Below are 25,131 nucleotides of genomic sequence, written 5' to 3' on the forward strand. Positions count from 1 at the left end.
TCATATCACACAGAGTTGGAGCAGAAAGCAAGCTCTGATCCCTGCCGTGCCAATTTCAAAGATTTTGCTATGCCTTGTACGTTCTGAGCTTCCCAGAATAACCAACCAACTATAAATATGCCACGAATTTGTCTGTACCATTATTAAACTGACTTGTTTCTTCCAAATCAATTGCTTTTTGAGACAAGAAAATTCTTGTTTCTGTGCTTCATGTAGAAGATTTTTTCCCCTAAAAATTGCTTCCTTAAAACTCTACGTTCATATTCAACAATTTATCCTCGCCAAACAAGTTCATTTTCACCATTTCCTGTTAAGAATCTGTTATTACACAAGTTCGTCATTAAGCATGAACAAGAGTAAGGGAGGCACCAAAAAACCACTGTTTTTTTCTTCTATATCCAAACCATGATTATGAAAATTCCTATTGGAAGGGAATGCCAGGTACCAGAGGGTGTGCCTGGAATATTCTCAGCTGGAGTTCCTTATATTGGTTGAAAGGGTTTTGTGTTGTAATGTGTGCCCCTAATGTATTAGATGTTGAAACAATTCACATAATTGATATGGAGTAAAGTAAGCTGATTATATCTTGCTTTATGCATTTGGACTATTACTGTACTTTTATTTTTCATGAGATGAGGAGGAGATGGATAGTTCTATTAAAAAGTGGGAAGACATAGAGGACAGTTCTAATGTAGTGGGAAATTCATTTTCATTTTTTTGCCACTGTCTTTGTAAATGAAATTCCAGACATATTATTCAGACTGCAATTGCTTGATTTTTTTTTTTTTTCACTTTGAAAATGAGTATCTTTGGACCAGGGATATCTTAGGGTCAGTGGGGGTAGCTGCCTAGAGCAATTTGCAGAGAAGACTTTTGAGGCCACATCTGGGTTCCACAGAAAGGAGTGCTATAACCACCTTTCCATGTCTACCTGTGGTCAACTCTCAGTGTCATTGGCATCAGATTGTGATGCAGGGGTACATTGCTGACCCCTTTCCAGGTACTATAATATTTTTAGTATAGAGCTTTAGATCCTCAGGGAAGGCAGACATTCTCAAAAGTTATATTGATAGACTAGAGTTCTGGGAAGTTATGTCATTAAGAATCTAAACACCCATTTTTATGGGGAGGGCAGCATGGGCTTCCAATTAAAATGTCTACCAGCATAATGTGTAGAATTATGCCTAGACATAAATCTTCCGGGTTTTATTATCATTCACTGATTTCTGTAAAATTATTCTAATACTATTCTAATACCTAAAATTTGCCACGCTTTAGTAAATGCATTTTGGGCAATCTTGTATAATTTATATATGTAGAATGTTGTGTACATAATTGGGTCTAGTAGCTAGAAGAGGACTTCCTTCCTCCCCCTCCTTTTTTTAAGTTGTCAGGATTATTTGCTTGAGATGAGTTAGTATTTGTTGAGTGCACGTGTACCAAGACTCTTGTTTCATCCTAATTCAAATCTTTGACGAAGTGTTCTCCACATTACATAACTGAAGAACCTGAGGAAGCTCACAGAGTCTTCAAGACAAAGCTAGTAAGAGGTGGAGGAAGGGGATAAGTCTAGAACAGAAAAAGTATGAGAAGTTAATGTAAATTCTGTTTTGCTTTTGAATGTAGATTAGTAGATGAGGCTTTGAAAAGGAATTAGACCTAGCATATGTCACAGTGCTTTGAAACTTACATGGCACCTTCCCCCATCCACTATGGCTGCTTTCTGCGTTCTTGGCTATACACTATAATTGCCTTTTTATTTTTTTATTTTTTTGCCACACCAAGTGGCTTGTGGGATCTTAGTTCCCTGACCAGGGATTGAACCTGGGCCCTCAGCAGTGAAAGTGCAGAGTCCTAACCACTGGATGGCCAGGGAATTCCCTATAATTGCCTTTTTAAAATGAAAATCTGATCATGGCACAATTTTGTTTTAAAACCCTCTGATGGCTTCTTTGATCCTCTTGGGATTAAGACTACTGTCCTTAACATGCTCCATGATTGTGAAGATTCCCATTGGAAGGGAATGCCAGGTATGAGAGTGTGTGCCTGGAACATTCTCAGCTGGAGTTCCTTATGTTTAAATTGGTTCCCACCCACCTCTCTGGTCCCATGGCTCATACCCAGTTGACCAGCCCATCCTTTGTCCAGGGAATCAAGCTTCTTTCCACCTCCGGTGCATTTCCTTCTGCCTGAGGCATCCTTACTATTCACTTATCTTATCCTTCCGTCTCTGATTAAATATTAATTCCTCAGAGAACCCTTTCCTGACGGTCTCAACTGTGTCCAGTCCCATGGCACTCTGTGCTTTTCTTTCAAGGTACTTATCACAACTGAACTACGTAAATGTACGTGTTGGGGGTGTGTGTGTGTTTAATGTCTCATTAGATTGTGAGTTCCTTGAGGGCAGGAACCATGGCTCTATCCATTGCTATGTTCACAGTGCCTGGCACAGAATCTGCCATGTGGCTCACAGTAGAAATCTAACGTGGTATGAGATGCTGAGTGGAGTCTTTCCTGTTTTCTAAGAACGGGTGAGAAGAGTCCACAGCTAAAAAGGTGTTTAAAATCCCCACTATTCTATGATCAGAGAACTTCAGCTCTGTGGCCAGCATTTTCCTGCAAAGCTTCTTCAAAAGGTGCCATTCCGCAGAATCAACTCTCAGATGACCCTTATCGCTCACACCTGTCCCTGTAAAAGAGAGCTGGGAGCGGGAGAGAACCTTCCTCAGAGAGCAGCGTTCCACTTGGAGCTCATCTTTTGTCTGAAACTTGGTGAGCTGCTAGCTATCCCAGAAAGAGCTCCCCACGACCAGACTCTGCAAAGCTAAGAGAAGGAGTGGGGAAAGGGAGGAAAGGAGAGATGCTGAACTGGGTGGGACAAGGATGTGAGTTTCTTGGACACTATGGTCAATGGAAGTGAATCTATAGAAGGTGGCTTGGGACTTAAGCCTTCTGGCTAATGCCTTGCGGGAGAGCAGCTGCCACAACCCAAGAGTGGATCCCAGGAGTGAGCCAGGGTATGGATGGTATCCCAGAGGACAAGCCTCTGGCCAGTCAGAAAACTCACCCCCACCAAGGTGGGATGGCTCACGTTGGAACCCTCTGTGGAACTGATGAAGAGGGGAGCCCCGTTTGATGCAGAGCTTTTTTGAAAGATGTCATTTCAGCAGAACCAGCTCTCAGACTCATTGTCAGTGGTCATGAAAGGAACCAGCCAAGAAAATAGTAAGCTCAGGGAGAAGAGGAGAGGCGGGAGTGAGGGAGAGACCACATCACTCCTCCATCCCAGCCCCTGTAGCCTTGGGCCTGGCCTCAGCTGGAGAGAAGTACAGAGCTTTGTAATGAAGATGAATCCTCATCAGAGTGAAATGCTTGGCAACTCGACTTGGTTAGAGGTCAATTTGAGGCCCTTACTACTCAGGAAAGGGGAGCACAAAAGTAGAAGCTACTGGATATAAAATAGTTTCATGTTTTACTCTTCACTGAGTTGAAAATCAAAACAGTTAAAATTATTCGTTAAAAGGGTGAAAGGACTATAAAATATCCCTTAAGGGGCTTCTCGTGGTGCAGTGGTTAAGAATCCACCTGCCAACGCAGGGGACACGGGTTCGAGCCTTGGTCGGGGAACATCCCGCATGCTGTGGAGCAGCTAAGCCCATGCGCCACAACTACTGAGCCTACGCTCTAGAACCTGCGAGCCACAATTACTGAAGCCTGCGCTCCTAGAGCCCGTGCTCTGTAACAAGAGAAGCCACCGCAAGGAGAAGCCTGTGCACTGCAGCCAAGAGTAGCCCCCGCTTGCCACAACTAGAGAAAGCACGCGCGCAGCAACGAAGACCCAACGCAGCCAAAGATAAATAAATAAAAATAAATTAATTTGAAAAATATATCCCTTCAGATAGAAGTTTGCATGTCCGTGTATCTTCCCCTAGTTAAGTTCCCTCACCCGCTGCTTCTAACATGTAGAGTTGAAATGCCAATTCAATCCTAACACTTCCAGCAGCCTGTTACATCCCACTACTGTCCCCTCTCCCTTGTCCAGAAAGCAGAAGGCAATTTAGTGAGAAAGCAGAAACCAGTAAGGACATTTCCCCGAAACCCAACTCCTAGCACATTTGCCTCAAGGCACCGTGCATGAGGCTAGATGGGAGTTATTCAGTGTTACCTGTAAGTAATCCAGTGGTTTTTTTGTTTGTTTGTTTTTTGCGGTACACGGGCCTCTTACTGTTGTGGCCTCTTCCAGGCTCCAGACGCGCAAGCTCAGCGGCCGTGGCTCACGGGCCCAGCCTCTCCGCGGCATGTGGGATCTTCCCGGACCGGGGCACGAACCCGTGTCCCCTGCATCGGCAGGCGGACTCTCAACCACTGCGCCACCAGGGAAGCCCCATCCAGTGGTTTGAATTCCACATCTTTGACCGTTCTTCTTTGTCACTAATAGACTTGTTAAGAATATCTCAATGTAGAACCAGGTGACTTAAAAAACAAAAACAGGGCTTCCCTGGTGGCACAGTGGTTGAGAGTCCGCCTGCCGATGCAGGGGACACGGGTTCGTGCCCCGGTCCGGGAAGATCCCACATGCCGCGGAGAGGCTGGGCCCGTGAGCCACGGCCGCTGAGCCTGCGCTCCGCAACGGGAGAGGCCACAACAGGGAGAGGCCCACGTACCGCAAAACAAAACAAAACAAAACAGAAACTTGTAGATGCACCTGGCTTTAACAATGTCAGTCCTAAGAACCTGCTATATATAGCACAGGGAACTCTACGTAATGACCTATATGGGAAAAGAACCTTAAAAAAAAAAGGATACATGTATATGAATAACTGATTCACTTTGCTGTACACCTGAAACTAACACAACATTGTAAATCAACTACAATAAAAATTAAAAACAAAACAATGTCAGTCCCTACTAGACACCAAATTGTGGATGACTGACAGGGACTGACTTCCTAGTCATTAGCCCCATCAGTATACTGTGGAGAATGGGAACCCAAGAGCTCATTGTCTCCAGCATTTTTCACACTGTGGGTTTGAAATCGATTAAATATGTCTTGACCAGCACTTTAAAAAGTAAAACAAGATAGAAAATATCAGAGTGCATAGCATGTGGTAAGGTAGTATTACCTCATGAAACTTTGCAGTTGCCCCCCTGAGTGTATATTTGTGAGTATGTACTGGGACACAAATGTTTTTTTTTTTTCACTTTGGGTTTCAGGTCAGTTCATAAGTTATCGATCTAGATGTTAGATTCTAGATCATCTCACCATGTATTGCACATTTTGGAAACTAAAGCCCAGAACGGTGAAGACACTCGTCCACGGTTGATAGGAAGAGAGTAGGAACTCAGACCTGCATCTCAGTCTCTTGGTTAATGTTTCCCCTTCTTCTCACCAGCCCAGAGAGAATAGCGATAGTAATAGCTAATATTCAGTGAGTAATTACTATGTGCCAGTCTCTGCACTAAATACATCATCTTATTTCATAGGAAAAGGGGGTTGTTTGGCTTTGTGTTTTGTTTCAAGTAAATGTTAATGGCTGAACAGTGACTTAGTGCTCTAAGCTGTGGCTAGAACAGATACCGAAGCTGTGAGTAAACATTTAAAGTTTTTATAGCAATTTGACAGAGTAATTTTATGTCTGTTGACTCTAGTAATAAAAACATTGGCTTGCATCTTATGTCTTTAATAAACACTTTTCTAGCAATTCATTTTCATTGTATTTTATAAGAATATCGGTCCATGATGGACTAGAAATAAGAACAAAGCGGTTCTTCTCCACAGATAGTTTGAGAAGCACCGACTTAGACCCAGCAAGGCCAACACCTTTGTCCCTTGAGGCCTCCGTAGTCCTTTTGAAGTGCCAGGTTGTCATAGATACCCCTGGAAGAAGCAGATTGCTGGATGCAAGCCCCCTAACAGCAGAGAAGGGGTTACTGTGTTATCTAGAGCCAGTAAGGGACAGCTGCCCTTGTCTTGGGAATGACTAGTGGAAAAGGCACTAATGCCAATAGATATTCCAAAGCTTTCATTTACTTCAGAACTTGAGGAAGTGGGACTGATGGGGATGCTTTCCCCCTCTGGGAAAGTAGAAAGAGCTCCTTCTTTGTAAAGTTGCCCCATGAGAAAAAGTTCAACACAGAACAAATTAAATTCTCATTTCCCAAGACTCTCAGTCAGAGTGGTAAGAGTAGAGAGATGATGCTACAGAGGTCTTTGGAAAAATAGGGCTCCATAAAAGGGAGCCTGTGGATGTCCTTGACATGCAGGCTCTGTAGAGGGAAGCACACTTCATAAATCCTGCTGGACTGCTTTTTGGCTGAATCCTAAGATCTGTACGAAGAACTGTTTTGAGTGAACCATTGTGTCTTTGCATCTTCCGGAATTCTGAAGACTGCAGCCAAGGAGTTAGCAAGGCTGAGCACTGGACTGAGCATTTAATCAGTGGAATGCTTCCTCATGTTTTCCTGGTTTGTTCTCATAACAAGTGACCTTCTTCGTCCAACTCCTAGCAACACATGATTGTGGAATGTTCCCTCCTGAGGAATACTGCCTTGTTTTTGCATTCTGAACACACTGAAAATCTCTGAAAATTCAGATGACTTTGTTTGGACAACGATAATAATGTAAGCTAACTGTACCTGCTGTGTGCCCAGTATTTCACATATGTATTATATTGTACGTATGTATTTACTTAGTGTTTACATACTAAGTGTCCCAACAGCCCTGGTCAAATGGGGGCGCAGGGGAACTAAGGCTTAGAAAACTTAGGTCCCTTACCTGAGGTAATTTGGTTCAGTCCTCAGCTTCTGCATTCCTATATTTCCTGCAGATTCATATCAACATCCTTGCACAAGTGAGACAATGCCAGAACTCCAAAGTCATGACATTTTCATTGATTGCTTCTACCTGAAAACAGTATCAGGGCCCGCTTCCTCTTGGCTTTGATTTTGAATACACACCACCTATTGAATAATTCAGGAGTTGAGTGATGCATATATAATTGTAGGTCCTGCAAACTCAGAAGTGCCCATGGTCATACTAGCTAGCATTGATTGAAGACTTTCTGCATAACCTGTCCATGCAGTAATTTTTACCTGCGTTCTCTTACTTAATCTTTTCTCACCACTCCTCGTCCTTATCCCTATTTCTGCTTTCTTTTCTTTTTTTTTAAACCTTAACAAAATTTTTATTTTTTAAAAAAATTTTATTTTATATTGGAGTATAGTTGATTAACAATGTTTTGTTTTGTTTTTAAGAACCTTTTTTTTTCTTCCCCTGTGCCTCGCTGCTTGCGGGATCTTAATTCCCTGACCACGGAGCGAACCCTGCATTGGAAGCACAGAGTCCTAACCACTGGACTGCCAGGGAAGTCTTTCTGCTTTATTTTCTTACAGCACTTTTACATAGTCTGTTCACACTAGCATACTTCAATTTACTTAACTGTATTTATGACTACCGCTCCCCCACTAGAATGTAAGCTCCATGAGGGCTGTGTGTCTTTTTATCTCAATGATAGAAGTCCCCAGGAAGTAGAACCCGGTCTGGTACATAATAGGTGCTCAGATATTTGTTGAATGAATGAATGAACCGTCACTATAGGTAAATATCACTATCATCACAAACTGAGGTTTGTGGTATTAAATAATGTGCTTAAATTGGAAGCAGTTACTCCTTTTTACTTCAAAATCAGTTTTGAAATGTTAGTGATAATAGCTTCCTTTCTCTGCTACATTGCTGGAATGAAAATTTTAACACACAAAAGAAGAGGTTGGTTTGGCACTTTAGATACCCTCCTTAGAGCAGATAAGCAGTATGTGTTTGTTAAATACATATATTGGGCCTCTCACCTGCAGTAGTAACGATAGCAAGTATTAAGGTAAATAAGATATCTTTTTCTTCTATCCTGTTGTGGTGCCCCCAGGTTTTATAACAGAGTGGAGGACAAACTTTCTATGAATGACTCGCTAACACAAGACAGCTTCTGTTGAAGCAGTCGTGGGTGGGCTTCTCATGAGATAGAATTTCAGAGCTGCGAAGGGCCTGAGAGCTGTCTAGGCCAGCCTCCCCACCTCTCCCCCCAGATGCCAGATTGTGGACTCAGGTCCTCCTTCACGGGACAGCCTATTCCACTGATGTACAGGAGCATTGTTATTGGATGTCTGCATTGTCAGAAAATTATTTGTACTGAGCTGAAATGTGTCTTCAGGTAACTTCTCCCCATTGGTCTGCATTCTGCTGTCCAGGGAATGACAGAATAAATGAAATCATCCTTTCACGGTCAGTCCTTCAGATATTGGTCTCTCTGTACTCCTCCTTGGGTTGCTCTTGTCCCAGTCCCTCAGACTTTCCGCCTGGCATCTTTCCAGCCATTTCCCCATCCTGCTGGCTCCTGTTGGCACGCTCTCCAGCTTGTTCACGTACAGTTTGTGTCCTCCAGTGCTCCAGGTGTGCTGTCGGGGTGACATCCATTGTGTTTTGGCAGCTGCACCATCCTGTTGACTCCTTCACACCCACGAAGTCCTTGAGTGTGAACTATTGTCGAACACAAGGGGGAAGAAAGTATTGCACAGATGGAACCAAGGATTACTGATGATTATGAAAAGTAATGGTGATGTCTGTAGACACTCTGTCCTCCATTTCTTTGGGCACTTCTGCCACACCCAAGACAGTTATGATAAGAACAACTATTTATTGCATTTGGACTGTGCGTAAGACACTGTCCTAGCCACCTTACCTATACTTCCTCTTTAACTTTCAAAGCAACCGCATTCATAGGTATTATGAAACTCTGTTACACTTGAGGAGATAGAGATTAGGAGAGATTAACTAACATGCTTAAGATCACATAGCTTGTAGTTAGTAGAGCATGGATAGGAATCTGTTTGACTACAAAGAGGAAAGGCTTAGCAATTCAAGGCTCCAAGTTTCATTCTCTCTGAAAAACATGCACAGGAAGATATTTTAAAGGAGTTATGATACCTTCTTCCTGTCCTCTGAAGGAGGAAAGGATCCAAGTTATTGTGTTTCTACTCTCTGCCTGCTGTTCCATATCCATTTATCTCATTCAGTCCTCAGGACAATTCTATGAGGAGAGCACTGTTGTCATTAACCATTTGAGGGGGGAGGAAACCGTGGCTCAGAGAGGATAAGGCTATGTCACTCACATAGCTCCCTGAGCCCAGAGCCTACATGCTTTCTGCCGTACTAGGCTATTTCTCAGAGAAGATTTTTAACTCAACCCTAACTGCCTCCCTCCCAGAGGGTCTCTGACCATGACGGTCTGCCCTCTCCTGTGCAGCATTACCAGACTTACTGACTTACCAAATTACCTAAGCGGAAACAAGAGAAAACCCTCACGAAATTAGATGAGCATTCGCTCATTGGTAAAGGCTTCCTATATGCCTATCTTTGAGCCAAGGATCAGCCTTAGAAGCAAAGTAAGGAGCCAGCTGAAGTTATTAGAGCTCAGCTCAGATGTGGCCCATCATGCTTCCTTCTCCAACTATAGGACCCCATACATAAATCCATGGCGAGTGCAATGGCTGCTATCAAGACCTGATCAGTAATGATGCTCACTTGAAGGCCATGGACCCACCAGCCTTCAGACTGAATTAACTTACTTGCCAAATCACAGGTCCAGAAATCTAGAGACCACCAGTAAGAATCTTGACAAATCACATTACTAATCTTTGAATTTGCATGGAATGTAAGTGTTCACAAAATGCTTTTTTCTTAACGTTATTCCATTTGTTCCTCCCACCAACCTGGTAACAGAGGCCAGGCAGGGGTTCATTGCCCTGTTTTGCAAATAGGGAATCAGAAACTCCCGAGAGACTCAGAGACTGGCTCAGAGCCTCACAGTCTCTAGGGCAGAGCCCGGACACAGTTCATTCATGCTGTGAATCCTGCCCTTGCACTCTTGCCCCTTCTCCCTTTACTCCTCTCTCACACTGTGACCCAAACTTCTTGTATATCTCTGCCCTTGCCATTGGCCCATTAACTAAGAATAGTCACTGGCTCAGAACGAACTTCACTAGACCAAGCAGGGACTGCTCGTTTTCAGGTTTCACATCCCATGCCATCTGGTCACCCTGACTTTCTACAGAACAGATGCGATGGTTTATACGTTGTCATCAATCTTCACCATCACTTGGGAAGTCCAGTAGAGTCTGCAGCACTACGCTGCCATAAATGTTCTTTTTCCCCAGGCAAGTACCTGTGTATGAATCTTAATGTCATGCTAACCATTTGAAAAACTTACAACTTTACTTGGTTTCTCTAGGGTGGACAGTAAACTGAGAAATTGCCCTGGAAGCCAAGGCTTTTCTGTGGATTGGCTCAGGGAAGATCATCTGACTTAAAGCTCACTCTGCGCTTGGCTGATGGGCAGAGGCTGCAGTCTCCACACCACCCAGTTCAGAGTTGAAGCCTGCTGACCCCCACCCCGTGCTATCTCTAATCTAGCGTCCCTTCTAAAATGTTGTCATTTCAGATACGTTCTGTGATTAGAATCATATTGTATGTAACCTTTTGGAAATGGCTTTTTTTTAACTCAGCATAATTCCCTGGAGATTCATGCAAGTCATGATATAGATTTTTGTTTTGGTTTATTATCTAAAGTCCATACATTAAATGAAAACATTTTTAAGTTTAGGTTTAATTAATTTTTTTAAATTTTCACTTAGATTTTTTAAATATATTTATTTATTTATTTTATTTTATTTTTGGCTGCATCAGGTCTTAGTTGTGGCATGCGGTATCTTTCGTTGTGGCGTGCGGGCTCAAGGGCACGTGGGCACTGTAGGCTCTGTATTTGCAGTACGTGGGCTCTCTAGTTGTGGCTTGCGTGCTCAGTAGTTGTGGTGCATGGGCTTAGTTGCCCCACAGCATGTGGGATCTTAGTTCCCCCACCAGGGATCAAACCCATGTGCCCTGCATTGGAAGGTGGATTCTTAACCACTGGGCCACCAGGGAAGTGCCTCACTTAGATTTTTGATGGGGGTGTGTGTGCGTGTGTTTTTAATTAACTAAAATCTGTAGCTGAAGTTACAGAAGCTAGCTGTGCTACTTCCTAGCCGGGAGCCCTTGTTGATCGCTTCATCTTTTTGAGACTTGGTGTCCTCACTTTTAGAATGAGCATGATAATTAGAACTTTATATTTGACTTTTTAAAGTTTCAAGGAGGAGAGGCATCCATATTCCCCTCACTAATGCAAGCTTATTGTAAAGATGCAGGACAACGTCTTTAGCCACAGGGTAACTCAGTACTTCAAGTATTGGGATAAACAGCAGGCCTTGTGCATTGTTTATGTATGACCCCTTGTCATTCATATTATCCAGGAGGAAAGATCTGAATGGGTTGGTTGGCTGATTCCAATAGAGAACCTGCAATGGCCCACACCAAACCCCTTGAAGGTATACTCTTGAGGCCCTCTTGTCGATGTGCTAGGGGAATCTATTAACGTCTCTGTCTGGCCATCTGTCAGAACCAAGCAAAGATGCCTTGGGAGGTGATGCCCCTTTTGCAGGAGGTATTCAGTCTGAGGCTGATGGCCACATATCAGGTATGGGACTCCCCAGAGAGTACAGCTGATCCCTGGCTTTAGTCCTTTGTAGATGAAGGGCAGATATATGTCATTCAGAGTAAAACACAAGAAGTCCCCATTCAGTCAATGTGCTCAGAAGTGTCTCTGCACTTGAAAGGTCCTTAAGGCTTAATGGACCCCCAACCAGGACAGCGTTTCACAAGATTTATAAGGAGCAGAATTCAACAGCCAAGAACACCTTTGGCCAACTATAAAGCCCTCTACAAATACTAGTGATTTCACAAAGTCGTCTGATTTAACATGAATTCAGTGTCATCTAAGTAGCATTTTGGTTATGTTCCACTAGGAAGGAAATTTCCGTGTGTGTGTGTGTGTGTGTGTGTGTGTGTGAGAGAGAGAGAGAGAGAGAGAGAGAGAGAGAGAGAGAGAGAGAGAGAGAGAGAGAGAGAGAGAGAGAGAGAGACAGATTTTTAAAAATAAGTGACCCTGGTTTGTCATAGCTATTCAGGTTAAACAGGAAAATGAAAACACACACATACACAGATGCACACACTCACACACACATCTGCTTGTGTTTCTGAAAGGAGACAGCAGAGTTCAGTATAGAGCTGGAAACAAAGCCAGCTGGTTCCTCTGAAATGTTAGTGGGCAGAAACGTACAGACTCCCATGATAGCTTCCAAATTTCTTCTGATAACAGTTACAAAGTGGCCAGCAGGTAGGAACAAAGGTCAGTCCTGGCACATCCAGGGTCCTGGGCTGTGATACAGTATCTAAAAACAAACATAAATCATTGAAAGCTTAGGATTTCGGGCTCCTTCCTCAGACTCCACATTTGAGATGCAGAGAGGAACTAAACTACATCTTTGTATATTTAATCTAACCATTTCTTTTCCCTTTTCAACTTTCAAAATAAGTCATTTCTTAGATCAGGCTGAGCCTGGGGAAATGAGAGTATCACCCCTCCTGGGTTGAGCCCATCCCACTTGAAGACTGTAAATAGCTTATTCCACTTGGCAGGGGTCCTCCTCACCTTGGTAATGAGTAATTCCTGCTGGCTGCCACTGACCCCAGGCTGAAGCAAGGCCTTCAGGAGCACAGAGGGAGATCTGTGTGCTCCTTTGCTTCTTGGCTTCTGAACAGCCCAGCCCTGCCTGGGATCACTGGGCATTGACACTTTAGCGATGCCTGAGACCAGATTACAGATCTTCATTTTTCATGATGAATCCTACCGTTTTGATTTTGTGGCTCTTGCTAGGAATAGGAACAGTAAGATATATCTTTGCATATCCCTCCCCACCCTAGACCCCAAGTCCTGAGTGCCCCTTCACCACCTATGCTCCCTTTTATCCCAGTAATTGCCATATTTTCTTGTCTTTTATGATTTTTCTGTCAGCTTCACTAAAATGTGAGCACCTTCTGGGCAGGGACAATGTCTTTTTTTCTTGGTCTCTCCTGCCCCTAGCAAAATGCCTAGCACATAATAGGTGTTTCTATAAATGTTTATTGACTGAACATAGAAGAACCAGAATGCATCCATAGGAAGGTCCGCAGGATCCATAGGAAGGGGGAGGCCCTGGAATCCAGGTCACACGAGGAACTAGGTGTGTGTGGTGTGTCAGGAGGCTGCAGCGGACAGGATAACGGACGCCCAGAGATGTCCACGTCTTCATCCCCTGAACCTGTGAATATGTTATGTTACGTGGCAAGGGAGAATTACAAATTGCAGGTGGGATTAAGGTTACTAACCTGTTGACCTGAACATCGGGAGATTATTGTGGATTATCCAAGTGCACAGTGTAATCACAGGGTTCTTATAAGAGGGAGGCAGAAGGGTCATGGTCAGAGCAGGGGACATGATGACAGAAGCAGAGACTGGAGTGACATGGCCACAAGCCAAGGAACGTGGGCAGCCTCTAGAAGATGGATAGGCAAGGAACAGATTCTCCCCTAGAGCCTCTGGAAGAAACGCATCTCTGTCGACACCTTCATCTTAGCCCTGTGAGGCCCATTTCCGACTTCTGACCTCCAGAACGACAGGATAATACACTTATATTGTTTTAAGCCCACTAAGTTTATGATAATTTGTTACAGCAGCAGTTGGAAACTAATACAGAGGCTAATCTTAGTGGAAAGAACCTAACAGAGGGCATGAACCTGGAAAAGGAAATGGCCATGTGGGAATAGCTCAGTTAACATCCAAAGAGACCTTCCCAGCTGAATCACCATAGATCAAAATTAGTTGACAGCACAGTCGGAACTGGTTACTAGCTCAATGTGTGCCACCTCTAGCCACCTAAGTAGTGAGGGTCTCTAATAACTCGGGAGAAGCCCTAGTACAGCTACTGTAAAAGGGCCTGTCAGACCTGGGTTTGAGTTCTTTGCCACCTGTAACTGTATGGTCTTCAGCAAGTTATGTAACCTCTCTAAGCCATAGTCTTATCTGCAAACTGGGGACAAATCTGTCTCTTAATTAGAAGGGTTGATGTGAGGATTACATAAGATAACACATGTAATGTCCTTAACATAATGCTAGTCACATGGTAAACACTAACTGCTTTCTATTACTACAAATATACATACAGTCTTGTTTATAACAGCAGTCTTTGAGGTATCACTGTACTTCTCACTGACTAGGTCATGTGTAGAGTCTGTGGTGAGTTCTGGGAACAAAAGTTCGAGAAGAACAACCAGGCTGGTTAAAGACCCTAAATCAGGTTCTGTACAAAGAATGGCCAAATGAATGGGGAGGTTTGACATGAAGCTCTTTGAAATATTTTCAGCACTGGTTACATGATTTGTGCGATCCAATACAAAATGAAAGAGTGGGGTTCCCTCATTCAAAAAATTACTAAGAATTTCAAAGGGCTTCCCTGGTGGCGCAGTGGTTGAGAATCTGCCTGCCAATGCAGGGGACACGGGTTCATGCCCCGGTCCGGGAAGATCCCGCATGCCACAGAGCAACTGGACCTGTGAGCCACAAGTACTGAGCCTGCACATCTGGAGCCTGTGCTCCGCAACAAGAGAGGCCGCGATAGTGAGAGGCCCGTGCACCGCGATGAAGAGTGGCCCCTGCTCGCCACAACTAGAGAAAGCCCTCGCACAGAAACGAAGACCCAACACAGCCAAAATAAATAAATGAATTAATAAACTCCTACCCCCAACATAAAAAAAAAAAAGAATTTCAAGATGATGACAACAGAGCATTAAACGAGCACAGGGCCCTGCTGCACAGTTCACACACCCATGAAGTGGCCCTGAGTATCATCAGGTAAAAGTGATAGACTCACTCTGTGAGGCAGTGGCGACAGCAGCAAGAAAGTGAACAAGTCCAAGGCCTTGAAAGATGGTGACAGTGGGGACCATGATGAGAATGAAGAAAACATCACCTAGAAAGATGGTGAGAAGGAAGCATAGGAATGGGACAAGAGTCAGAGCAGCGGCAAGAGGGAGGCTGTTGCCCTGGATCTGAGAGCATCCCTTGCAGCACAACTACGCTTTCTGGTACTTCAGGAGAACCCCAGGCCATCCCACCTGCTCACAGAACTTGGAGCAGAATATCAAGCAGATTGATACCTTTGACACCTCCTGTCCTGGAGGTTTGACAGCAACATGATAGCTCCCTGCAGTCTGACAGGTCACAGTGACTTCTCCCAAGTAGGAATGCTTCAAAGACGGAACTAATCCTATGTGGGGGATGATGCAAATAAAAATAGTAGCAAATGAATTATTTTCCTGTGGAAGGGTTTGGCATCCTGTTGCTGGCAGAATCTCATCCTGGCCATGCTGGGGGAATAGTTCACGGTTGGGGAGGAGATCTGTGGGCATGTGGTCTCTGTGTGGTTTCAGGAAGACATTATTTCAATATAGAATAAGACTGGAAGTGACCTAGTAACCACAGCCTGAATCTGGACATGTGTGTGTTTGTCCGAAATGGGTGGGAGGTGTCCAGCCAGTCCTTCCTTGTGCTCACTGAAGGGACATCTATGAGCCTCACACTCCCCCTTTTGCACTCATTCCTACCCTCCAGCATTGCTGACTTCACAAAGCAGAAAAACGGAAAATGTGACTTTGTAATAGACACACTTTGGTGGTTTTTGTTGTTGTTGTTGTTTTGCGGTACGCGGGCCTCTCACTGTTGTGGCCTCTCCCATTGCGAAGCACAGGCTCCGGACGCGCAGGCTCAGCAGCCATGGCTCACGGGCCCAGCCGCTCCGCGGCATGTGGGATCCTCCCAGACCGGGGCACGAACCCGTGTCCCCTGCATCGGCAGGCGGACTCTCAACCACTGCACCACCAGGGAAGCCCCACACTTTGGTTTTTAATGGGGTTCTATGGGGTGGAGTTCAGGCTTTTTTTTTTTTTCTTTTTTGCTCTGTGCTGTCCAGGTGCCTCTTGGGCATTCTGTTGTGTTCTTCTCACTCTGTGACATCATGACCACATGTACGAGCCAGCACGGTCACCTGAGGGTTGTCAATGTTGTGAAGGTCTGTGCATCCAGGAAAAACTTTCTGTTGGAGTGTCCTGGTATAGCTGTAAATGCTCTCTTCTAGCTCTGCCATGAAATCATTGGGACGTTTTGTTGATCTCTTTCCCCTCTTCCCCCAAGCCCACCATGTTCTAAAAATGTGTTTCTGATTTTGTACAGTCTCTGCTTATGCCCTCCCTTCTTTCCTCCTGTGGTGGCGCTCTGTTTCCTTCTGAGGCACGGCTGCACTTAGCATTCCATCCAGTGGGCTACACTGGTTTCACTGAGGCAGCTTGGAAGGGATGATGCCTTGGTCAATTAAACTGAGGCAGAATCCAGCTAGATTAGGCGCTAGATTATAATGTGTGTTCTAAGTGCAGGAATTGGAGCTGAAGACAGTGACGGAAATCATTTTCCCAGGTGAGCAGGGCCTGTGTGTCCAGCCTGTTTCTGTGGGCTCTTGCGTGCCCCTTTTTGGGGGAAGGGGAATGGGAAGCTGGTTGATGGTGGCCTTAATGTTTTATTTGGTAGATTCTGTGATTCTGAAAGTGAGACATCTGAAGAAAAGGCGGCCTTGATGGATGCCGTCATTCGCATGGCTGTGCCTGTCTCTAGTGGCTGGAAAAACCTACCTCCAGTCCTCATCACCTGGTAAACCCAGGATTTAAATACCAGGATGATCCAGGATGCCCAGACAGAAACCTCTTAAAGGTTGACACAAGCATGCTCTTAAAACAACCTCTCATCAGAGCACCTAGGATTCAAATAAGTAATGATTAAGAGTCATACAGCAACCTCCAAGTAGCTTATTTGATTCTTGTGAGTGAAGATTGCAGTTCTTTGAATTAAGATTTTCTTTAAAACATATCCTTGAAGGCTAGGAGGATCCTCAGAGAAAGATATGAGAGTGACAGGCATTTCCTTTTTGTGTATAGGTTAATTTCTTCTTACTTTCCAACTTCTGAACACCCTCTAATTACCACTGTTTGGGGATGCTTTTTCCTAAAAAAATAGAGGAGTAAAGGGGCCAAATAGATGTGCTTCTATTACAAATAAAGTTAGGTAGGATAAGAAGATCAGGCAAAGATATAAACTCCAGGAACATAAAGAATGAATTCTGGGGTCCAGACAATCGTGGAGGGCTCAGGCAAATGTAGGAGCAATACTGGCTAAAATAGGAAGCAAAGTCTGCTTCCTAAGATTTGTTTAGATCCCAGGGAGGTCTTCACTTTTGCCTACACTCAGATTTACCATGAACATTCCAAAGAGAACAGACATTTGGATTTGCCCTCCTATTATGTGTGTGTGGATGGGTGCACATATGTATAATGTGTTCATGAGTGAGGGTCTTGTCAGACCAAGTGGTTAGGTACATCATCTGTATTTTTGCTTTTTTAGTTTTTGTCTCACTTGTTCAAGATTTTTGAATCTCTTTTTTTAAAACTGAAGTATAGTTGATTTACAAAGTTGTGTTAACCTCTGCTGTGCAGCAAAGTGATTCAGTTATACATATATATACATTCTTTAAAAATTCTTTTCTATAACAGTTTATCACAGGATTTTTTTTTAACATCTTTATTGGAGTATAATTGCTTTACAATGCTTTGTTAGTTTCTGCTGTATAACAAAGTGAATCAGCTATACATATACATATATCCCCATATCCCCTCCCTCTTGCGTCTCCCTCCCACCCTCCCTATCCCACCTCTCTAGGTGGTCACAAAGCACCAAGCTGATCTCCCTGTGCTATGCGGCTGCTTCCCACTAGCTATCTATTTTACATTTGGTAGTATATATACGTCCATGCCACTCTCTCACTCATCCCAGCTTACCCTTCCCCATCCCCGTGTCCTCAAGTCCATTCTCTATGTCTGCGTCCTTATTCCTGTCCTGCCCCTAGGTTCTTCAGAATCTTTTTTTAGATTCCATATATATGTGTTAGCATATGGTATTTGTTTTTCTCTTTCTGACTTACTTCACTCTGTATGACAGACTCTAGGTCCATCCACCTTGCTACAAATAACTCAATTTCATTCCTTTTTATGGCTGAGTAATATTCCATTGTATATATGTGCCACATCTTTATCCATTCATCTGTCGATGGACACTTAGGTTGCTTCCATGTCCTGGCTATTGTAAATAGTGCGGCAATGAACATTGTATCACAGGATATTGAATATAGTTCCCTGTGCTATACCATAGGACCTCATTGTTTATCCATCCTATATGTAATGGTTTGCATCTGCTAACCCCAAACTCCCAATCCATCCCTCCACCAAGACTTTTGAATCTCTTATGTTTTCTAGAGCTGCTCCTGTTTCTCCTTTCTCTTTGACATTGAAGTATTTGAAAGTTATCTTTTCCCATCAGAAGCATGCTGACTCTATGCCGGTTAGGACAAGGGGTTATCCCTCTTAGGCAGCATCTTACCCACAGTGTTCACCGAGATAGTCTGCCTAACAGCTTTAAATGGGGGATGTTGAATAGTCAATGTAATCAAACCACCTATTTTTTCCAAACTAGCTTGAGAGGTTTTCTCCATTTATTTTGACTCCATGGGCCTCTGATATGCTGAGATATGACACAGCTTTGCGTATGGCATCACCTGTTCTAGAAACCAAGGCAAGAAGGTCTGCTGGGGAACTGGAAGTCAGTCTCCACTTTGGCTATTTTCCCATGACCGCTTTGCTGGGTTTTCCATTTGCAATTGGCCCCCACTCCCTTCCAGGGCTCTACTCTTCATCCTTCTGTTCACAGGTATGTGCTTTTTGCCTGGGACACTGGCAATAATGTTGCACCTGGAGAGAAGCTTGTGTGGTCCACAGTTCTCAAAAAAGGACTTCTCAAGTATTTTGAGAGGGAGCAGAGGCTGCTACGAGAGCGATTGTACTTTTAGAGCAATTGTCTACTGCAGTGACAATGGACTTTTCGGGGAGAAAAAAAAAGTGATAGGCTTGACCCCCAACAGAGAGAACTAGAACTAAGGGGAAGAAACTGCAGACATAACAGGAGGGAGAACTTTGTAATCAGCCAACTGAAGAGAGGAGAAACTTTGGCACTTCTGTCCCCAGAGGTGTTCAGGCAGAAGGTGGGCAGCCACTGTACTGGAGGACAGAGGGCTGCTCATCTCTAAAGGTATTCAGAATCTGAAGAAATGAAAAATCATACTAAATGACTGCTAAAATTATTTCTAGTTCTCATACCTGATAATTCTATCAAATATTTTAAGAAAGGGGATTTTAAGAGCCCACAAGCCTTTCTCAAAAATTTAATGCTGTTTTTGAAAAATATAGAACACACATACACACTCACACACACCATTCTTTCCTGCATTCAAAGCTTTTCATATATTTTCCCTATTGTAATCATTCCACTTTTTTCTGTTTATGCACTTTCATGATTACATAATATTTCATTGAATGGACATAGTATAATTTATTATTCCCTAGTTATTGGGTGGCTCCATTCCTCCAATGTTTAACTATTATAAAGAGCTATGCTCTAGATATTTTTTCATATGCAACTTCTCTTCCCTCTTGAAATACTTTATTAGAATAATTAGAGCTCATTAGGTTGCAAATTATACAGCTCATTGGAGCAGCCTAAGTAAAACAGGTTTGTGGATAAGCATATAGAACAATCACAAAGATACAAAGTGCAAGACACACGTAGGAACTAGAAAGGTCTTCAACACACCCCATCTCCCCTCCCTGGGCTCTTTTTTTTTTTTTTTCCTTAGATTCCATATATATGTGTTAGCATACGGTATGTTTTTCTCCTTCCGACTTACTTCACTCTGTATGACAGACTCCAGGTCCATCCACCTCCCTACAAATAACTCAGTTTCGTTTCTTTTTATGGTTGAGTAATATTCCATTGTATATATGTGCCACATCTTTATCCATTCATCTGTTGATGGACACTTAGGTTGCTTCCATGTCCTGGCTATTGTAAGTAGAGCTGCAATGAACATTTTGGTACATGACTCTTTATGAATTATAGTTTTCTCAGGGTATATGCCTAGTTGTGGGATTGCTGGGTCGTATGGTAGTTCTATTTGTAGTTGTTTAAGGAACCTCCACACTGTTCTCCATACTGGCTGTATCAGTTTACATTCCCACCAACAGGGCAGGAAGGATCTCTTTTCTCCACACCCTGTCCAGCATTTATTGTTTGTAGATTATTTGATGATGGCCATTCTGACCAGAGTGAGATGATATCTCATTGTAGTTTTTTTGTTTGTTTGTTTGTTGTTATTGTTTGCGATACATGGGCCTCTCACTGTTGTGGCCTCTCCCGTTGCAGAGCACAGGCTCTGGACATGCAGGCTCAGTGGCCATGGCTCACGGGCCCAGCCACTCTGTGGCATGTGGGATCTTCCCAGACGGGGCACGAACCCGTGTCCCCTGCATCAGCAGGTGGACTCTCAACCACTGCGCCACCTGGGAAGCCCTGTTTGTTTTTTTAACATCTTTATTGGAATATAATTGCTTTACAATGGTGTGTTAGTTTCTGCTTTACAACAAAGTGAATCAGTTATACATATACATATGTTCCCATATCTCTTCCCTCTTGCATCTCCCTCCCTCCCATCCTCCCTATCTCACCCCTGCTAGGTGGTCACAAACCACCTAGCTGATCTCCCTGTGCCATGCGGCTGCTTCCCACTAGCTATCCACCCTACATTTGGTAGTGTATATATGTCCATGCCACTCTCTTGCTTCGTCACAGCTTACCCTTCCCCCTCCCCATATCCTCAAGTCCATGCTCTAGTAGGTCTGTGTTTTATTCCCATCCTACCCCTAGGCTCTTCATGACATTTTTTTTCTTAGATTCCATATATGTGTGTTAGCATACGGTATTTGTTTCTCTCCTTCTGACTTACTTCACTCTGTATGACAGACTCCAAGTCCATCCACCTCACTACAAGTAACTCAGTTTCATTTCTTTTTATGGCTGAGTAATATTCCATTGTATATATGTGCCACATCTTTATCCATTCATCTGTTGATGGACACTTAGGTTGCTTCCATGTCCTGGCTATTGTAAGTAGAGCTGCAATGAACATTGTGGTACATGACTCTCTTTGAATTATGGTTTTCTCAGGGTATATGCCCAGTACTGGGATTGCTGGGTCATATGGTAGTTCTATTTGTAGTTTTTTAAGGAACCTCCATACTGTTCTCCATAATGGTTGTATCAATTTACATTCCCACCAACAGTGCAAGAGTGTTCCCTTTTCTCCACACCCTCTCCAGCATTTATTGTTTCTAGATTTTTTGATGATGGCCATTCTGACTGGTGTGAGATGATATTTCATTGTAGTTTTGACTTGCATTTCTCTAATGATTAATGATGTTGAGCATTCTTTCATGTGTTTGTTGGCAATCTGTATATCTTCTTTGGAGAAATGTCTATTTAGGTCTTCTGCCCATTTTTGGATTGGATTGTTTGTTTGTTTGTTATTGAGCTGCATGAGTTGCTTATGAATTTTAGAGATTAATCCTTTGTCAGTTGCTTCATTTGCAACTATTTTCTCCCATTCTGAGGGTTGTCTTTTGGTCTTGTTTATGGTATCCTTTGCTGTGCAAAATCTTTTAAGTTTCTTTAGGTCCCATTTGTTTATTTTTGCTTTTATTTCCATTTCTCTAGGAGGTGGGTCAAAAAGGGTCTTGCTGTGATTTATGTCATAGAGTATTCTGCCTATGTTTTCCTCAAAGAGTTTGATAGTTTCTGGCCTTACATTTAGATCTTTAACCCATTTTGAGTTTATTTTTGTGTAAGGGGTTAGGGAATGTTCTAATTTCATACTTTTACATGTAGCTGTCCAGTTTTCCCAGCACCACTTATTGAAAACGCTGTCTTTTCTCCACTGTATATTCTTGCCTCCTTTATCAAAGATAAGGTGATCATTTGTGTGTGGGTTTATCTCTGGGCTTTCTATCCTGTTCCATTGATCTATATTTCTGTTTTTGTGCCAGTACCATACTGTCTTGGTTACTGTAGCTTTGTAGTATAGTCTGAAGTCAGGGAGCCTGATTCCTCCAGCTCCATTGTTCGATCTCAAGATTGCTTTGGCTATTCAGGGTCTCTTTTGTGTTTCCATACAAATCGTGACATTTTTTGTTCCAGTTCTGTAAAAACTGCCAGTGGTAGTTTGATAGGGATTGCATTGAATCTGTAGATTGCTTTGGTTAGTACAGTCATTTTCAAAATGTTTATTCTTACAATCCAACAACATGGTATATCTCTCCATCTATTTGTATCATCTTTAATTTCTTTCATCGGTGTCTTATAATTTTCTGCATACAGGTCTTTTGTCTCCTTAGGTAGGTTTATTCCTAGATATTTTATTCTTTTTGTTGCAATGGTAAATGGGAGTGTATTCTTTTTTTTTTTTTTTTTTTTTTGCGTTATGCGGGCCTCTCACTGTTGTGGCCTCTCCCGTTGCGGAGTACAGGCTCCGGACGAACAGGCTCAACGGCCATGGCTCACGGGCCCAGCCGCTTCACGGCATGTGGGATCTTCCCGGACCGGGGCACGAACCCGCGTCCCCCGCAACGGCAGGCGGACTCTCAACCACTGCGCCACCAGGGAAGCCCGGGAGTGTATTCTTAATTTCACTCTCAGATTTTTCATCATTAGTGTATAAGAATACCAGAGATTTCTGTGCATTAATTTTGTATCCTGCTACTTTACCACATTCATTGATTAGCTCTAGTAGTTTTCTGGTAGCATCTTTAGGATTCTCTATGTATAGTATCATGTCATCTGCAAACAGTGACAGCTTTACTTCTTCTTTTCCGATTTGGATTCCTTTTATTTCTTTTTCTTCTCTGATGGCTGTGGCTAGAACTTCCAAAACTATGTTGAATAAGAGTGGTGAGAGTGGGCAACCTTGTCTTGTTCCTCATCTTAGTGGAAATAGTTTCAGTTTTTCACCATTGAGAATGATGCTGGCTGTGGGTTTGTCATATATGGCCTTTATTATGTTGAGGAAAATTCCCTCTATGCCTACTTTCTGCAGGGTTTTTATCATAAATGGGTGTTGAATTTTATCAAAAGCTTTCTCTGCATCTATTGAGATGATCATATGGTTTTTCTCCTTCAGTTTGTTGATATGGTGTATCACGTTGATTGATTTGCGTATATTGAAGAATCCTTGCATTCCTGGAATAAACCCCACTTGATCATGGTGTATGATCCTTTTAATGTGCTGTTGGATTCTGTGTGCTAGTATTTTGTTGAGGATTTTTCCATCTATGTTCATCAGTGATATTGGTCTGTAGCTTTCTTTCTTTGTGACGTCTTTGTCTGGTTTTGGTATCAGGGTGATGGTGGCCTCATAGAATGATTTTGGGAGTGTTCCTCCCTCTGCTATGTTTTGGAAGAGTTTGAGAAGGATAGGTGTTAGCTCTTCTCTAAATGTTTGATAGAATTCGTCTGTGAAGCCATCTGGTCCTGGGCTTTTGTTTGTTGGAAGATTTTTAATCACAGTTTCATTTTCAGTGCTTGTGGTTGGTGTGTTCATATTTTCTATTTCTTCCTGGTTTAGTCTCGGCAGCTTGTGCATTTCTAAGAATTTGTCCATTTCTTCCAGGTTGTCCATTTTATTGGCATAGAGTTGCTTGTAGTAATCTCTCCTAAACTTTTGTATTTCTGCAGTGTCCGTTGTTACTTCTCCTTTTTCATTTCTAATTCTACTGATTTGAGTCTTCTCCCTGTTATTCTTGATAGTCTGGCTAATGGTTTATCAATTTTGTTTATCTTCTCAAAGAACCAGCTTTTAGTTTTATTAATATTTGCTATCGTTTCCTTCATTTCTTTTTCATTTATTTCTGATCTGATCTTTATGATTTCTTTCCTTCTGCTAAATTTGGGGTTTTATTGTTCTTCTTTCTCTAATTGCTTTAGGAGCAAGGTTAGGTTGTTTATTCGATATGTTTCCTGTTTCTTAAGGTAGGATTGTATTGTTATAAACTTCCCTCTTAGAACTGCTTTTGCTGCATCCCATAGGTTTTGGGTGGTCGTGTCTCCATTGTCATTTGTTTCTAGGTGTTTTTTGATTTCCTCTTTGATTTCTTCAGTGATCACTTCATTATTAAGTAGTGTATTGTTTAGCCTCCATGTGTTTCTATTTTTTACAGATCTTTTCCTGTAATTGATATCTAGTCTCATAGCATTGTGGTCGGAAAAGTTACTTGATACGATTTCAATTTTCTTAAATTTACCATGGCTAGATTTGTGACCCAAGATATGATCTATCCTGGAGAATGTTCCATGAGCACTTGAGAAAAATGTGTATTCTGGTGTTTTTGGATGGAATGTCCGATAAATATCAATTAAGTCCATCTTATTTAATGTATCATTTAAAACTTGTGTTTCCTTATTTATTTTCATTTTGGATGATCTGTCCATTGGTGAAAGTGGGGTGTTAATGTCCCCTACTATGATTGTGTTACTGTCGATTTCCCCTTTTATGGCTGTTAGTATTTGCGTTATGTATTGAGGTGCTCCTATGTTGGGTGCATAAGTATTTACAATTGTTATATCTTCTTCGTGGATCAATCCCTTGATCATTATGTAGTGTCCTTCTTTGTCTCTTGTTATAGTCTTTATTTTAAAGTCTGTTTTGTCTGATATGAGAATTGCTACTGCAGCTTTCTTCTGATTTCCATTTGCATGGAATATCTTTTTCCATCCCCTCACTTTCAGTCTGTAAGTGTCCCTAGGTCTGAAGTGGGTCTCTTGTAGACAGCATATATACGGGTCTTGTTTTTGTATCCATTCAGCCAGTCTGTCTTTTGGTGGGAGCATTTAATCCATTTACATTTAAAGTAATTATCGATATGTATATTCCTATTACCATTTACTTAGTTGTTTCTAGTTTGTTGTTGTAGGTCTTTTCCTTCTCTTGTTTTTCTTGTCTAGAGAAGTTCCTTTAGCATTTGTTGTAAAGCTGGTTTGGTGGTGCTGAACTCTCTCAGCTTTTGCTTGTCTGTAAAAGTTTTGATTTCTCCATGAAATCTGAATGAGATCCTTGCTGGGTAGAGTAATCTTGGTTGTAGGTTTTTCTCCTTCATCACTTTAAATATGTCCTGCCACTCCCTTCTGGCTTGCA

At 42.6% G+C, this 25,131-nt stretch overlaps 1 protein-coding gene and 1 pseudogene across 11 annotated transcripts in view; both read left to right on the plus strand.

The window, feature by feature from the left end:
- Positions 1 to 25,131, plus strand: part of JAK1 (Janus kinase 1) — a 251,537-nt gene that overhangs the window by 13,007 nt on the left and 213,399 nt on the right. The window lies entirely within an intron of this gene.
- LOC131745217 (eukaryotic translation initiation factor 4E type 2 pseudogene) lies at positions 14,889 to 15,448 on the plus strand (annotated as a pseudogene).

This window comes from Kogia breviceps, chromosome 1 (assembly GCF_026419965.1).
Source record: "Kogia breviceps isolate mKogBre1 chromosome 1, mKogBre1 haplotype 1, whole genome shotgun sequence".
NCBI classification, from domain to species: domain Eukaryota; kingdom Metazoa; phylum Chordata; class Mammalia; order Artiodactyla; family Physeteridae; genus Kogia; species Kogia breviceps.